This window comes from Mizuhopecten yessoensis, unplaced genomic scaffold (assembly GCF_002113885.1).
Source record: "Mizuhopecten yessoensis strain PY_sf001 unplaced genomic scaffold, ASM211388v2 scaffold9399, whole genome shotgun sequence".
NCBI classification, from domain to species: domain Eukaryota; kingdom Metazoa; phylum Mollusca; class Bivalvia; order Pectinida; family Pectinidae; genus Mizuhopecten; species Mizuhopecten yessoensis.
The window spans coordinates 442,633-460,037 of NW_018408028.1; the positions used below are offsets into that span (position 1 = coordinate 442,633).

General features: G+C 40.1%; 1 protein-coding gene across 8 annotated transcripts in view; it reads right to left on the minus strand.

The window, feature by feature from the left end:
* Positions 1 to 17,405, minus strand: part of LOC110458020 (potassium voltage-gated channel protein Shaw-like) — a 154,543-nt gene that overhangs the window by 105,744 nt on the left and 31,394 nt on the right. The window contains exon 1 of one of the 8 annotated variants that reach the window (XM_021509552.1): positions 94 to 349. The exons of the other annotated variants lie outside the window; for them this stretch is intronic. The gene's annotated coding sequence lies outside the window, so the exon portion shown is untranslated. Of the gene's footprint in view, positions 1 to 93; positions 350 to 17,405 lie in introns of those variants that run through there. 8 annotated transcript variants of the gene reach the window in all.

A 17,405-nucleotide genomic window follows, 5' to 3' on the forward strand; every position in this document is an offset into this window, starting at 1 on the left:
CATACAATATACCCGAGTCCAGATGTATTATAGAAACACCGCATACTCATTCTAAGTGCTCAAAGTTGACATAAACAATGTGTTTATACCTACCCCTACATCTATGTGTGATGAAGTGGATATGTTCCTGAACTCAGCATCCATACTCGAGGTACGATATCCAACTGAAACACTTTAAACTCCGTATCCACTTATGGATCTTAGAAACAGGTAAAATCCTCAAAAGCACAGGTAAGCCTCTCACAGCACTGTTAACAAACACCATACTTAATCATCATGGTGACGTCACAAGCTATGTTCACAGCAGCTGAAACATCAAGTCTCAGACTTTGGCGCGAAAGCTTGTCTGTCAAGGAAGAGTTCAGAGAGGTCTACAGTATCAACGTATGCACGGTAAAGCACAACACATATGGTATCGGCTAAGCTCACGAATTCAATGAAATTTCAGAATCAATTCATTTCAGAACCCTGCTGGCTGTTTTACTTGGCAACGAAGAGACTGTTCTTCTATTTAAGTGTGCACTGGTAATAATAAAAATACCACACATTGATCAGCTACTTTACATTCAATATTAGTAGACCTACTTTAGTTTCGTACTTATTCAATTGCTGATAATGATTAACAATATACCTGATTTATTGGGTATTTACGTATAACTGATTTTAAAAAACAACTCACGTTAGTTTCGTTTCCGCACATTAAATAATAAAGTGAAGTTACATACAGTTTCACACAAATAAGTATTCTTACATTTCATTAAACGGACAGGAGGTTAGTTTCGTACATTTTATAAGTTTCACACAACTGATGGTTCACGAGGTTAGTTTCGTACAAATGATGATAAACTGGGGTTAGTTTCGTACAAATGATGATAAAGTGAGTCTGCTTTCGCCCCGTCAATGACAAATTGGGTTAGTTTCGTACAGTTCATGACGAAATGGGTTTACATTGGCATGCCGTTGATGTCGGATTGAGTTAAATTTCGTACTTTAAGAATTGTGTTTGGAAACATTTTCAACTTAATATATCAAGACAAAGGATGAAGAGAACAAATTATTCCGCTGATGTCTGGGTTATCATTATCGATGTTGTTTCTCCTTCCCCATTTCTAGAAGTACATTGCTTGGCTTCATTCCAAGTCCAGATTTGTCATCAAGTCAATCGAGTACACGACCATTTCACGAACAACACGTGAGGATGTCTAACAAACACCACGTGAGGATGTCTAACGAACACCACGTGAGGATGTCTAACAAACACCACGTGAGGATGTCTAACAAACACCACGTGAGGATGTCTAACGAACACCACGTGAGAATGTCTAACGAACACCACGTGAGGATGTCTAACGAACACCACGTGAGGATGTCTAACAAACACACACTGTTCCACAAAAGTGCTGAGTATGACTGTTTTCTATTCATTATTTGTACATTGACAGTTAGGTTTTGTCAGTTTAACGCATGTGTACATCAATTCATGTACCCCATCAATGCATGCACATGCACGTTCGTATATCAATCTTACGGAGACTAGCAGAACAGCAAGCACCTGTCGAGACTTTCAGAACCACCAGCCTCGATAATTCCTACTCCGTGGAATAAACCTTATCACTTACACGTGTACCGTCTGTTCTACAATCCCGGAGTTGTTAAATTCTAATAAAGTGAACTACACGTGTTTTGCGTGTTCTAGAACAAGCTGTATCTCGTTATACAACAATTACATCTTTTTTTTCAGTCTCGTGACTCACCGTTGTACGGAGTTATATCAGGTACAGTTGTATTTCCATTACAGTAAAATATGTGTTCTCTACAACCTATCAATGAAGGAAAATTCTAGAAATTTTGAACGTTTTATTCACATTTTTAGGTTTAGTTTTGAATCAATATATAAAACAATATCAATGTTTATGCAAGATCTCACTGATTATCGAGGACGAGACTTCATCACGAGATTTCATCTGGGATATACATAAATATTTAAGGTAAAACAGTACAAACTAATATTGAGTTTGAAATGACCTTTGTAAAGCATGTAAACAACACAACAAACTTGTTAACTACACGATCAACATATGTTAATAGAAAGGCTGTCAGGTTTCTCCATCAAATATCAACACTCGCACGCGCGTTTATATAAATAAGGTGATTTGTTTCAACAACAAATAAATAAAGGCGTTACCATATGTTTGTGTATTAGGATATTTTAGCAAACAAATTGGTGTTTTGGGCTACAATGCATGTAGGTAGGTAGTGGTAGAAACCGTAGAGCCCTGCTCCAAAACATGTTCGTCAAGGCACAGGGACTTGCGAATCAAATACAGTACAAGCCCTGACATGATGTTTGTTAAAACGTCTCCTGATCAACAGTGAGTATTACTCGACGTTTTCGGAGTTGAGATCATTTAGGTGGCATTTTTACCGAACATTGAACTAAAAATGTCCTTCGCACCAGGAAAGTTTTAAACATACATACTGAAATGTATTTCTCCCAGTGCGTCAGTGTTACTACATACCAGTGAACATCTGAGTATGATTACGTTGTTACCGTGTAAAGCGTGTCCAGCTTTCCTTAACAGTCTTCAATCAATGATACCATCTAGCACTGTTATCCTTCCAATGCGTGTCCGACTTGACTTAACACCATCAGTCATCTCGTACCGTAATTCTACCAAAGCGTGTCCGACCAGACTAAATACTTCTTCAATTCATCAAATCATCTCGTACTGCAAGTCTACAATAGCGTGTCCGACTTGACTTAACACCATCAGTTATCTCGTACCGTAATTCTACCAAAGCGTGTCCGACCAGACTATATACAATCTTCAATCCATCAAGTCGTCATGTACCGTAGTCCCACCAAGGAAGTGAATCTTGACTGATCAATATTCGCCTGAAGAAATTGAGAAGCACGTCACAGCAATCGTCAAAATGACCATCAAGATAATATCGAACCGTCAACAAATAGCTAATTCGAACTCAAAGCCGATAAACTAGGGCAACAATATGAACAAATAAAAGACAACCTTGAAAACAAGACAAACACAGAACACTTGAAAAAATACAAGAATTGGACCAGGTGTTCTTAAAGGGTAAGTACCCTTTGCTTCATCAGCGACACCCGCAATAATAAAATCTACGTCAAATCCAGATAAAAGCACGTTCTCATAGCGGGAAACAGGATAGTGACTATAAAACAACAATGTACACTTACCAACACTCTAAACTTGACGTGTTAATTAGATATTACATGAACTGTAACAATAAGGCCCCTGGTATGTATTTATAGTTTGACTACTGGCGGCACTAGAGCTACGATCTACTGGCAAGTTTGAAAGTTCGGAAGATGCAACATGCGCTAGAATTGCAACTTCAAACTCTCATAACTCTACTTGTTTGTAAAAGCTTGTCATACGTATACAGGCACCGTCAGATTAAGCATTTTATAATTCATTAAAAGTTTGCTGCAAACCGTTAGATTTAATTATAAACGTAGCATTTTGCATACGCATGCGATATTAAATTATGTGTATATGCGCTGGAAAGCTGTCTATAGTGAAAGCTTAGTCCGGTTAAGTGTATATTTTTGGGTAAAGGCTATTTGAACGATAACGTGTTTAGGTACGAATAGCTTCTGAAAGAATTCGATAGTATTCCGTATTTGCGCATTGCAGAGTTATCTTCTCTTGTGAGCAGGTATTGATTGTTACGTCATTGGTTTGTGTGAGAAAATTACGTCGTTTTCTCAAAAATTGATGACGTTACTCTCACAAACAAATGACGTAACAATCAATACCTGCTCTCAAGGGCAGATAACTCTGCAATGCGCAAAGACGGAATATAATACGCGTGCGTATTTCTGTCGGTCTCTTTTAGAAGGGTAGCTTTGGAGGCATTAAAGAACATGTTAACATAAATCATTGCTGGCGTTATCAGGTACGCCATAGTCGTCAAATGGTTCAGAGGCTCAAACAAATATGCTTTAATCAGAATCAAGGTATATACGAGTACACGAGCATACATACATTTAATATTTACATTTGCATGGCATTGTCACTATATAGCCTCTTTGAAAGCTGTGTCGTTGATGGGACTTTAATTACCATGCCGCACGAGACATAATTACCATGCCGCACGAGACACAATTCTTAGCGTATTAATTACAACACTGACCGGAACTACAATATCCAATGTAAATAAACATGACGGCTGCTGAAATATCGCTGGGCATTGTGAGATTTGATAATGTCATTGTAAATTTATGTGCAAAATAAAAAATAAAATAAAAAACACTTTTATTACAACGAAAACAAGACCAAGGTCTGCAATATCGTACAAAATGCACATCGGTTGAAATCACCAATGCCGGCAATGGAAACAATTTTAACGCTCATGCAATTTATCAGAAATATCGTCTGTTACACTGCACTGATCAACAGGGGTTCGTTATAAATGTCTGAAATACACATATTCTATAGACCTACTGACACATATGTTACAGACCTACTGATNGTGCGAAATTTGTTCCGGGGGAAAATCGAAACAATTTCAAATCTAACTTTCAGCTCAGATTTCTATTGAAAAACTGGAATCATCCTATAGACATATCATACGCAATTGTATTGATACTAAATTGTGGAATAAATTTGAAGTGTTTGTTAAAATGTCAAAGTACTACTTTGTTTGCCAATCAGCACGCGACAATACGCTATTCAAACTATTGAACGAAATTGTGTGGACTGTCGATAAGGCGGGCATTTTTAATTTTAATTATAAATTATAAGTTAAAAAAGAACATAAGAGGTAGAGAAAACGTAAATATAAGTATTGAACTGTTTTTGTATGGTATTTATGATCTATTTGAATGACACAGCTTTGCAAGCAAACAACATAATGCGCGCTAACAGTTCAATGCTTAATTACCCCTTTGAGAAAAATCTAGGAATCTGATTGGTTAAAAACTACAGTGTACCAAACCGCATTCGTAAATCTCAGAGGGTATACGAAAATCTCAGGGGGTATACGGTCATGTCACGTGATTCTCAGCAGTAATACGGTGGAATCACGTGATTTTACAAGGGTTATACGGGTCACGTGTCTTTGTATCTTGCGACCGGGCATCGGGAGACAACTCGCATTCGTCGTCTGCTTCGCTGTTTACAAAATGGCAAAACGTTTCGCTTCGCATACTGATGAGGAAGTAATCGTCAAAAGGACTAACTTTGTGCCACATAACACACAAAAGTCGAACAGACGATCGGCAAACATGCTGAGGACGTATTTAAAAGAAAAGAATCAGGAAGAACAGTTCGAGGAATTTGATAAAACGAAACTAAATGAGGTACTGTGCCTGTTATTTTTCTTTCCTTTTATTATAAAAGACTCAAATGGGTAATAAATTCGTTACACGGAATTTTGGCAGGGTATACGGGATGGGATGACCCTACAGGATTTCGTATTTCCTTCGGCCTAAAGGCCTCAGGAAATACGAAACCCTTTAGGGTCATACCATCCCGTATACCCTGCCAAAAATCCGTGTAACTAAAAATATACATACATACATACATACATACATATATATATGCATCTTGGGCATGGACAGCACCGCGAGAGAAAGTGATTTAACTTTAAATAAACTGGAGATCATTTTTCATTCGCTTCATTAACTCGACTTAATATTTAATGAAAATACCAGTAATACAGGATACGTAGAATCACATAAGAAGATAGCTGATTAAAGCTATAAATAATTCCAGTTTGAACAGCTGGGGGTTTAGGGAAATTCTAAAACAAGTCTTCTAATATAGTTCTGAAGATTTTGGGAGCACCGTGCCAAGGGCGTGTACGTCAAGACAACTACACATTTTCCCTTCAAACGCACCGGCTCCAATACACGTGTAGGTATTACAACAGAAAAATGAAAATTTCGATATGGAAACAGGCAAAGGGCTTTGAACATTTTTGGTCGATATCACAAATCCGTCTAACCTTTCTTCGGTCCTAGTAAAATGTCATCAAACTAGGACGAGACAGATGAGGGAGTATATAGATGGTATAAATCTAGGACACGACAGATGAAGGAGTATATAGATGGTATATATCTTGGAAAAGACAGATGAGGGAGTATATAGATGGTATAAATCTAGGACACGACAGATGAAGGAGTATATAGATGGTATATATCTTGGAAAAGACAGATGAGGGAGTATATAGATGGTACAAATCTAGGACACGACAGATGAGGGAGTATATAGATGGTATATATCTAGGACAAGACAGATGAGGGAGGATATAGATGGTATAAATCTAGGACACGACAGATGAAGGAGTATATAGATGGTATATATCTAGGATGAGACAGATGAGGGAGTATATAGATGGTATAAATCTAGGACAAGACAGATGAGGGAGTATATAGATGGTATATATCTAGGATGAGACAGATGAGGGAGTATATAGATGGTATAAATCTAGGACACGACAGATGAGGGAGTATATAGATGGTATAAATCTAGGACAAGACAGATGACAATAGAGAAATGCATCATAGAGATGCATCTGTACTGTAACAGAAAAGTGACATGCACGGCCTGACCGGGATTCGAACCCAGGACCCTCCGAACTCTAGACGGACGTTCTACCAATTGAGCAACCTATAGTCGACGGTGAATCTACATTTGTATGTTTTCAGCCGGTCGGTCTGAGTACATAAGGGTAACGCCCTATTGACTTGCTAAGGTCATTTAAGGACGTGCCTCAATGTCTGTTGTGTAAGCATGCATGTGTGTGTGTTGGGGACAGTGTATGTTGGTAAATTTCCCTCGTTGAGTGCGTTAGCGCAGATCTGATGCCGACTTTTGAGTGCTACCTGACTAAAATAACAAGCAGAAGGTACCCAGCACAGTATTCTACCCGGTCACTTTATACTGACAACGGGTAAACCAGTTATTGCGGTGCCCCTAAATGCTGAACGTCAAGCAGGGAACCATGGCACAACTACCATTTTAAGGACTTTGATATGTCCCGGCCTGTGGACATAACCCACTGCTTTCCTCACTTGGGCGAACGTTTAACACCAAAGCATTGCCTTGCTCACCGGAGGTGTATGTACAAAATTCGAAAATATTTTAGGTAAAACTGAACAAATAGTGTTGCAGTAAGTTAATAAATGAGTTTTCACAACAATAAAATATTTCTTATATTTCTATATCGGGGCACATGTGTTTGAGAGCATTTTTGCCTACATTTAGATTCGGTATTGTGCAGTGTTGTGGTTTTGGTTCAGTACAGTCTCAATTTGTTTCTTACTTGGCCGCTAAACAACATTTTGATCGTTATAATTTCGTATTTCCTCTAATACGACCTATTTAACGTTTTTCATAAACGATAAATATATAAATCAAATACCTGTGAATGAATCAAATCGGATAACGTGGGAAGGAAACTCCTAAAAATACCTCAATGTTTTCGCATGAAATATGTTCAAATAATATCTTCAAGCAACGAACATGAATTTCTTTGAGAGCCCAGCTACACCAAAGCCTGCTCCAGGGGTTCAATAACGGGGCGGGATTATTATAACAGACAACACACGAAATATACACATTCTCACATGTACAGTGACGTAATAAGGATAGTATAGCTATTTCCTTCAAAGACAACAGATATAAAAAAATATTTTTTATTATAAATAGTGAGTTTAAATTTTGTAAAATATAGATTTCTGACGAACAATTCTTATTTAAATAGTTAAGGATTTTCTCTCAGACATTCACGCTGGTGCAAAAGGTTCGCGTGCGGCAAATATGAACGATGAATATTTCATTGATAATGAATTGGGCGTGACGAACATGCTCTATTTCATTTCCCTATTCGTAAAATAACGATGAAGTTCTCAACCATAAAGAAACGGCAACAAATGCTGAACAATCATTTTACGGAACAAACATTGATTGCTATTAAGATATGTTGAGATGATCCTCTTTAAATGCCCAACTGAGAATTAATTGTCAGGATATTGGTTGAGATATCATCTATGGTATACTAAACTATGGCAGCACCAGACCGGGGTCACAAAATGGTTTACTATGTAACGGCTGAAGGAAATCTATTCTGCTTTCATCATTATTTTTCATGTTAATGGATTGTTGTTAATTTTGCTACATGTACAAAGCCGAAGCTATCAAGATGAGAGGACTTGTGTAAGCTTATGAACTGAAGACACGAGCTGTATTAATGGGCCGATAATGACTTCTTCCTCACAAGAGGATGTAAGCACGCAAGGAAAACAGGTCAATCACAGGTCCAACTTATTATACATACTGTCAAGAGTGGGGGAAAACACATGCTCATCAATGCACGATAACAGTGTATATCGATGTAATTTTCCGAACTAGAGTTAATATGCCTTCAGGTTCACAGGAATCAGATATGTGAATTAATTCTTAGAACGAAATAAACGATAAAGTAGGTTTACTGTGTTTAGGAGGTGATGGTATAGCAAGAACCGAACATGACCACATGTTAAGCTAATCAGCTGCCTTCTCTCTATAGATTTTCATCCAATCAGATCGCACGGCAAATAATCACTGTTCAGCCAGTAAGTGTCTTTTATTCTGTCTCTCTCTGTATATCAGCCTGTCGGGGATCACACAACTCATACTTCTATATCCGTATTCAGCCAATCAGAATGCTTCTGTCTCTAACTCTAAATATGTTAAGCAAATCAGAAAGCCCGACGCATACTCATGTAGGTATAACGAGAGTAACCAGACGTGTGATAGATACTGCTGACACCAGGGTATAACCAGTGTTAAAACCCCTTTCGTCGGTCGTTATACTTATAAGAACACAGATGCGGATTGTTGACAAGTAGAAACAAACCTTTATGTACAGTCAAGGCCAGCTTCAAACGAGGTTTTATCACCCACCGTTTAAACCGTGTCTAATTATAGCATCAATCTACCAGGTGAGCTGAAAAAACATGGCTGGTTTGAGCAAACATTGTACTGATTGGTCGGCTGATAAGTACTTTTACACTGTAGATGTGTGGTTTATATATTTATTTATCTATCTATCTATCAGTTTATTTTTATTTTTAAATGGTATGACAGGTTATTTGGCCTCTTCTAACACATTTCATCGTTCAATGTGATTTTTAATTATCTTTACAATGAAATATTATTTCATCAATTCTATACTATTTAGGAGAGTAAGAAGACCATGCGTTAAGACGATGCCTCCAGGTCTTGTGTAGGCTGTGTTTACCAATCAGACGCTACCAGACCTTCTCAGCATGCATCTCCCCGGCAATACACGCGTTTCTTGTATGAACTATCTCCCTCTGATAAACTCCAAAGAACAAGGCCAGTATAAACGATAACCCCAATTCACTTTACACGCCAACGGCCATACATTGACCAGATAAGATTTAGACATTTTACAGTAAAGATACAATCTAGGAAGTGGGAATATGACTTAAATTGTGTTGGTTATCGACATGAAATCTGCCTCGTCTGCTGAGATGTACATGTTCGCATTGATACTGCAACGCCGTATGTACTCCGGTAGAATACTGCAGAATTATTAAATACAGGTAAAATACATTAATATATCGATACACATGTATATACATGTACTGTATTTTCAAATAAAAAATAACTTTTGTCAAGGTGAACATGTTATATCAACATGAGAAAGAAAGAGGTATGGCGGAAAACTACCCGTATTTCCCTAAGTCGGCATTTATGAAAACGGGGAAAAAAAATTAAAAAGAAAAACATTTCGTGTAGCAAAAATGCATACAAAAGATACAAAACCAATTGAATATGAATTTTTAAACTGCTGAGAAATTAGGTATTGCTAATATGATACTGCAAATATAACCATATACACTATATCTATGAAAGTGATGGGGTTTCCCGGACTTAAAAAAGTACTTTCAACACTTTCCCATCCGAGGACCAACTTTTGAATAAACTTTTTGTGACCGTGATGTAATATGCAAAAACAAATCGTATTACGGAAAAGTGGTCCTCCTGTGGGAAAGTGCTCAAAATAATGAAAAACAGGGGTGATCAAGTTTCTCTAAACTGCGACCGGTGTTTCTCGGGTTAAATAAGTTTGTAATTGCCAATATCTATATGTTCTATGTAGCCGAATATATAACGCAGTTTACTTGCGACTAGAAAATAGACGGTACAGGTTCGAATCCTCCTTCAGGTTTTTTTTTTTTAAATATTTAGGTATGTGATGATTTTCCTTAATAAGGCAATGGTGTTTTTTTTAAATCGATGAAAGATTTTGTTAACATTTTAATAACATACCTATTGATTTATCAGTTTTGTTAGTAATAATTTCTTTAATATTTATATTAGTGCGACATACTTCTATCGAAGCATGTCAACAAATCCCTGTACACGTGTACAGTACAGCTTCGCTGTGTAGATAAGACACCATTTTTGAAGAAATTTATGAATTGTTTTACCCTCCAACTGGCAAAAGTAATTATATCAAGTGCTTAAACACCAACAAATAATTCCGAAATACCAAATATGTGGTCTGTTTACAAAAATATATTCTTAGACACGGGATTCCGATATTGCTACCTGTATAAAAATACCTGAGGACGTGTCATAACAGTGCACGGTTGGATGCGCGCACTAGCGTAACATAGCTTTGGGGAAATAGGTATAGCACCCCGCAATATCTCTTTAACTCTTCAGTTAACCATGATCACCGAAATAAAAGTGAAGACATGTGTGTGCACGTGCTGCCATAGTGACTTTACTGTTGAAGAGAATAGTAATATGTTATTTTTAAATGACGAAACCAACTCGACCTTTAGCATTTAAACACTGTAAGCATACTCTGATGGATCAATACAGGTAAGAGACGATTACAGGTATACAGTCACATGAAAGGTCGCAGATGGTGCCGTGTCGTCAATCTCATTACGTCACCCGTACGGACGTATTCTCGACATATCCTCACCATCATCTATAGCCTACCAATAGTTACAGCATATAATACAAACTGGGACGATTACCCAGGGACTAACGCCGGCCAACAAACCGGCTTGTCTTCTTTTTGTTTTCGTTCTGATACATATATATATATATATATAAACATATAAATATATTTACACATGTTGTTTTACCCCGGGAACAGGAGTCTCTAATGTTCACGCACCTAGTGCCAAACCTTTTGTTGAATGTACTCGTGGCAATAAAATCAATTTTAACAAACCCACACGACCCCCATGCCACGATAGCTGCCGCCCACAATAAAACAAGCTCCAATTGAAATGAAACGTCTGAAGGGGACATTCTTAGTGTATTAACGCAGTCATAATTTAATGATACTTAGAATGGTATTAATTAAACATGAAAGTAGATGCGGATTCATCGGTAGCCCAGGTATGATAATAACACCAAGAGCCATACCTATTTATAATAACACCAATAGCCATACCTATTTATAATCACACCAAGAGCCATTCCTATTTATAATAGCACCAATAGCCATACCTATTTATAATCACACCAAGAGCCATACCTATTTATAATAGCACCAATAGCCATACCTATTTATAATCACACCAAGAGCCATACCTATTTATAACAACACCAACAGCCATACCTATTTATAATAAAACCAACAGCCATACCTATTTATAATAACCCCAATAGCCATACCCATTTATAATAACACCAATAGCCATACCCATTTATAATAACACCAATAGCCATACCCATTTATAATAACACCAAGAGCCATACCTATTTATAAGAACGCCAAGAGCCATACCTATTTATAAGAACGCCAAGAGCCATACCTATTTATAATAGCACCAATAGCCATACCTATTTATAATAACCCCAAGAGCCATCCCTATGTATTAGAACACCAAGAGCCATACCTATTTATAAGAACGCCAAGAGCCATACCTATTTATAACAACACCAACAGCCATACCTATTTGTAATAACACCAACAGCCATACCTATTTATAATAAAACCAACAGCCATACCTATTTATAATAAAACCAACAGCCATACCTATTTATAATAAAACCAACAGCCATACCTATTTATAATAACACCAGCAGCCATACCTATTTATAATAACACTAAGAGCCGTACCCATTTATAATAACACCAACAGCCACACCTATTTATAATAACACCAAGAGCCGTACCCATTTATAACAACACCAAGAGCCATGCCTATTTATAATAACACCAAGAGCCATACCTATTTATAATAACACCGACAGCCATACCTATTTATAATAACACCAACAGCCATACCTATTTAAAATGGGTTACTGTTACGCAAACGGCTCTTGTGTGATAGGTCAAGACGTTATTTTTTTTATAGTAAATAGTAAATAAAGGGCCATAACTCTCTTAATAATCCACAAAAACATCGCGATGGTTACATGTGCACATGTTTAATTTATAGGCAATATGTTTTGGAATATCCACTGAAATCGACTCTGTTCTTTGGAGGAGAAATATGTACAAGACAGACAGACAGCCGGACGAACTGGACACAAAATCTATTTCCAACGTACCCCGTTTTACAATAATGCTAGTTACTTAGATGTGTGACGTCATATCCGGGTGGACAAGGTGACGACTACATTGAATATGAACAATAAGAGAAACAGTATCTTTCATTGAAAGAAAGATACAGAATGACGTAAACATAAACTCTAGCTTCAAATTGGAAGATTTGCTTGTACACTAAATTAGCGTTGGAGTGCGAATATATTTATAAACCCTTACAACAAGCTCACCATAAACCGCGCCATAAACATGACCATTGACAGGCCCTGGAGAGTTCAAATCGAATCATTGGGCACGAGCGCACGTGGATAGAATACGGTACATAGGACAGTACGCGCATAAATATACATATACAGTGACCAGAGGTACGGTGAATGCCATGGCAACAAGGGGTAATGTCGCATTAGGGACAGATGGAATTATTGTTAATTAAATCTAAAAGCACCTCTCCGTAAACAGTTGGCCATGAATCAGCAAGATTGTGGGAAAGGTATTGACGGCAAGAGATTGAACTTTGGGCAGGTTTACACGGCGTGTCACTGTGTGTATACACTTGAAACTCCTCGAGCAAGTTTTCATCGAGCGTACACTGTAAGCATCTCGGTCAGGTTTACACGGCGTGTACTGTACACTCGAAACATCTCGTACAGGTTTATACGGCGTGTACTGTACACTCCAAATACCTTGGTCAGGTTTACACCGAGTGCACCGTACACTCCAAATACCTTGGTCAGGTTTACACCGAGTGCACTGTACACTCGAAACACATCAGCCAGGTTTACACCGAGTGTACTGTACACTCGAAACACATCAGCCAGGTTTACACGGAGTGCACTGTACACTCGAAACACATCAGCCAGGTTTACACCGAGTGCATTGTACACTCGAAACACATCAGCCAGGTTTACACCGAGTGCATTGTACACTCGAAACACATCAGCCAGGTTTACACCGAGTGCACTGTACACTCGAAACACATCAGCCAGGTTTACACCGAGTGCACTGTACACTCGAAACACATCAGCCAGGTTTACACCGAGTGCACTGTACACTCGAAACACATCAGCCAGGTTTACACCGAGTGCACTGTACACTCGAAACACATCAGCCAGGTTTACACCGAGTGCACTGTACACTCGAAACACATCAGCCAGGTTTACACCGAGTGCACTGTACACTCGAAACACATCAGCCAGGTTTACACCGAGTGCACTGTACACTCGAAACACATCAGCCAGGTTTACACCGAGTGCACTGTACACTCGAAACACATCAGCCAGGTTTACACCGAGTGCACTGTACACTCGAAACACATCAGCCAGGTTTACACCGAGTGCACTGTACACTCGAAACACATCAGCCAGGTTTACACCGAGTGCACTGTACACTCGAAACACATCAGCCAGGTTTACACCGAGTGCACTGTACACTCGAAACACATCAGCCAGGTTTACACCGAGTGCACTGTACACTCGAAACACATCAGCCAGGTTTACACCGAGTGCACTGTACACTCGAAACACATCAGCCAGGTTTACACCGAGTGCACTGTACACTCGAAACACATCAGCCAGGTTTACACCGAGTGCACTGTACACTCGAAACACATCAGCCAGGTTTACACCGAGTGCACTGTACACTCGAAACACATCAGCCAGGTTTACACCGAGTGCACTGTACACTCGAAACACATCAGCCAGGTTTACACCGAGTGCACTGTACACTCGAAACACATCAGCCAGGTTTACACCGAGTGCACTGTACACTCGAAACACATCAGCCAGGTTTACACCGAGTGCACTGTACACTCGAAACACATCAGCCAGGTTTACACCGAGTGCACTGTACACTCGAAACACATCAGCCAGGTTTACACCGAGTGCACTGTACACTCGAAACACATCAGCCAGGTTTACACCGAGTGCACTGTACACTCGAAACACATCAGCCAGGTTTACACCGAGTGCACTGTACACTCGAAACACATCAGCCAGGTTTACACCGAGTGCACTGTACACTCGAAACACATCAGCCAGGTTTACACCGAGTGCACTGTACACTCGAAACACATCAGCCAGGTTTACACCGAGTGCACTGTACACTCGAAACACATCAGCCAGGTTTACACCGAGTGCACTGTACACTCGAAACACATCAGCCAGGTTTACACCGAGTGCACTGTACACTCGAAACACATCAGCCAGGTTTACACCGAGTGCACTGTACACTCGAAACACATCAGCCAGGTTTACACCGAGTGCACTGTACACTCGAAACACATCAGCCAGGTTTACACCGAGTGCACTGTACACTCGAAACACATCAGCCAGGTTTACACCGAGTGCACTGTACACTCGAAACACATCAGCCAGGTTTACACCGAGTGCACTGTACACTCGAAACACATCAGCCAGGTTTACACCGAGTGCACTGTACACTCGAAACACATCAGCCAGGTTTACACCGAGTGCACTGTACACTCGAAACACATCAGCCAGGTTTACACCGAGTGCACTGTACACTCGAAACACATCAGCCAGGTTTACACCGAGTGCACTGTACACTCGAAACACATCAGCCAGGTTTACACCGAGTGCACTGTACACTCGAAACACATCAGCCAGGTTTACACCGAGTGCACTGTACACTCGAAACACATCAGCCAGGTTTACACCGAGTGCACTGTACACTCGAAACACATCAGCCAGGTTTACACCGAGTGCACTGTACACTCGAAACACATCAGCCAGGTTTACACCGAGTGCACTGTACACTCGAAACACATCAGCCAGGTTTACACCGAGTGCACTGTACACTCGAAACACATCAGCCAGGTTTACACCGAGTGCACTGTACACTCGAAACACATCAGCCAGGTTTACACCGAGTGCACTGTACACTCGAAACACATCAGCCAGGTTTACACCGAGTGCACTGTACACTCGAAACACATCAGCCAGGTTTACACCGAGTGCACTGTACACTCGAAACACATCAGCCAGGTTTACACCGAGTGCACTGTACACTCGAAACACATCAGCCAGGTTTACACCGAGTGCACTGTACACTCGAAACACATCAGCCAGGTTTACACCGAGTGCACTGTACACTCGAAACACATCAGCCAGGTTTACACCGAGTGCACTGTACACTCGAAACACATCAGCCAGGTTTACACCGAGTGCACTGTACACTCGAAACACATCAGCCAGGTTTACACCGAGTGCACTGTACACTCGAAACACATCAGCCAGGTTTACACCGAGTGCACTGTACACTCGAAACACATCAGCCAGGTTTACACCGAGTGCACTGTACACTCGAAACACATCAGCCAGGTTTACACCGAGTGCACTGTACACTCGAAACACATCAGCCAGGTTTACACCGAGTGCACTGTACACTCGAAACACATCAGCCAGGTTTACACCGAGTGCACTGTACACTCGAAACACATCAGCCAGGTTTACACCGAGTGCACTGTACACTCGAAACACATCAGCCAGGTTTACACCGAGTGCACTGTACACTCGAAACACATCAGCCAGGTTTACACCGAGTGCACTGTACACTCGAAACACATCAGCCAGGTTTACACCGAGTGCACTGTACACTCGAAACACATCAGCCAGGTTTACACCGAGTGCACTGTACACTCGAAACACATCAGCCAGGTTTACACCGAGTGCACTGTACACTCGAAACACATCAGCCAGGTTTACACCGAGTGCACTGTACACTCGAAACACATCAGCCAGGTTTACACCGAGTGCACTGTACACTCGAAACACATCAGCCAGGTTTACACCGAGTGCACTGTACACTCGAAACACATCAGCCAGGTTTACACCGAGTGCACTGTACACTCGAAACACATCAGCCAGGTTTACACCGAGTGCACTGTACACTCGAAACACATCAGCCAGGTTTACACCGAGTGCACTGTACACTCGAAACACATCAGCCAGGTTTACACCGAGTGCACTGTACACTCGAAACACATCAGCCAGGTTTACACCGAGTGCACTGTACACTCGAAACACATCAGCCAGGTTTACACCGAGTGCACTGTACACTCGAAACACATCAGCCAGGTTTACACCGAGTGCACTGTACACTCGAAACACATCAGCCAGGTTTACACCGAGTGCACTGTACACTCGAAACACATCAGCCAGGTTTACACCGAGTGCACTGTACACTCGAAACACATCAGCCAGGTTTACACCGAGTGTACTGTACACTCGAAACACATCAGCCAGGTTTACACCGAGTGCACTAAATACTCCAAACACCTCGGTCAGGTTTATACGGAGTGCACTATACACATAAAATACCTCGATATGGTTTACACGGAATGTGTACACTCGGATCACTTCGGTTAGGATTACTCTCGAAATACTTCGGTCAGATTTACACGGCGTACACGCTCGAATCACCTCGGTCTTGTTTTCAAGGTGTGTACACTCGAAACATTTCGGTCAGGTTTACACCGCGTGTACACTCGAAACACCCCTGGCATGTTAATACGGCGTGTACAGTACTTCTTGGCTTGCTTAAATAAGAATCCTTAGACTTGTACCGTCAATATATGAAGTAAAAACTCTTGTATATCTTACATTGTGTGTATTTTCATACGTTCCCCTAACCCTAGAATGTAGAATCCTGCTGTTTGTGTTAATATTCACGTTTGTCCATGCGGTATAAGTTACGTTGGTAAATTACCTATAACGGGTTGATTAGATTTCTTGTTAAGTTTTATAAATTAGATTTAAAGCACTCATTTCGCTGTAACTCCTAATGACGTACGCTGAAACATAGACCAGTAA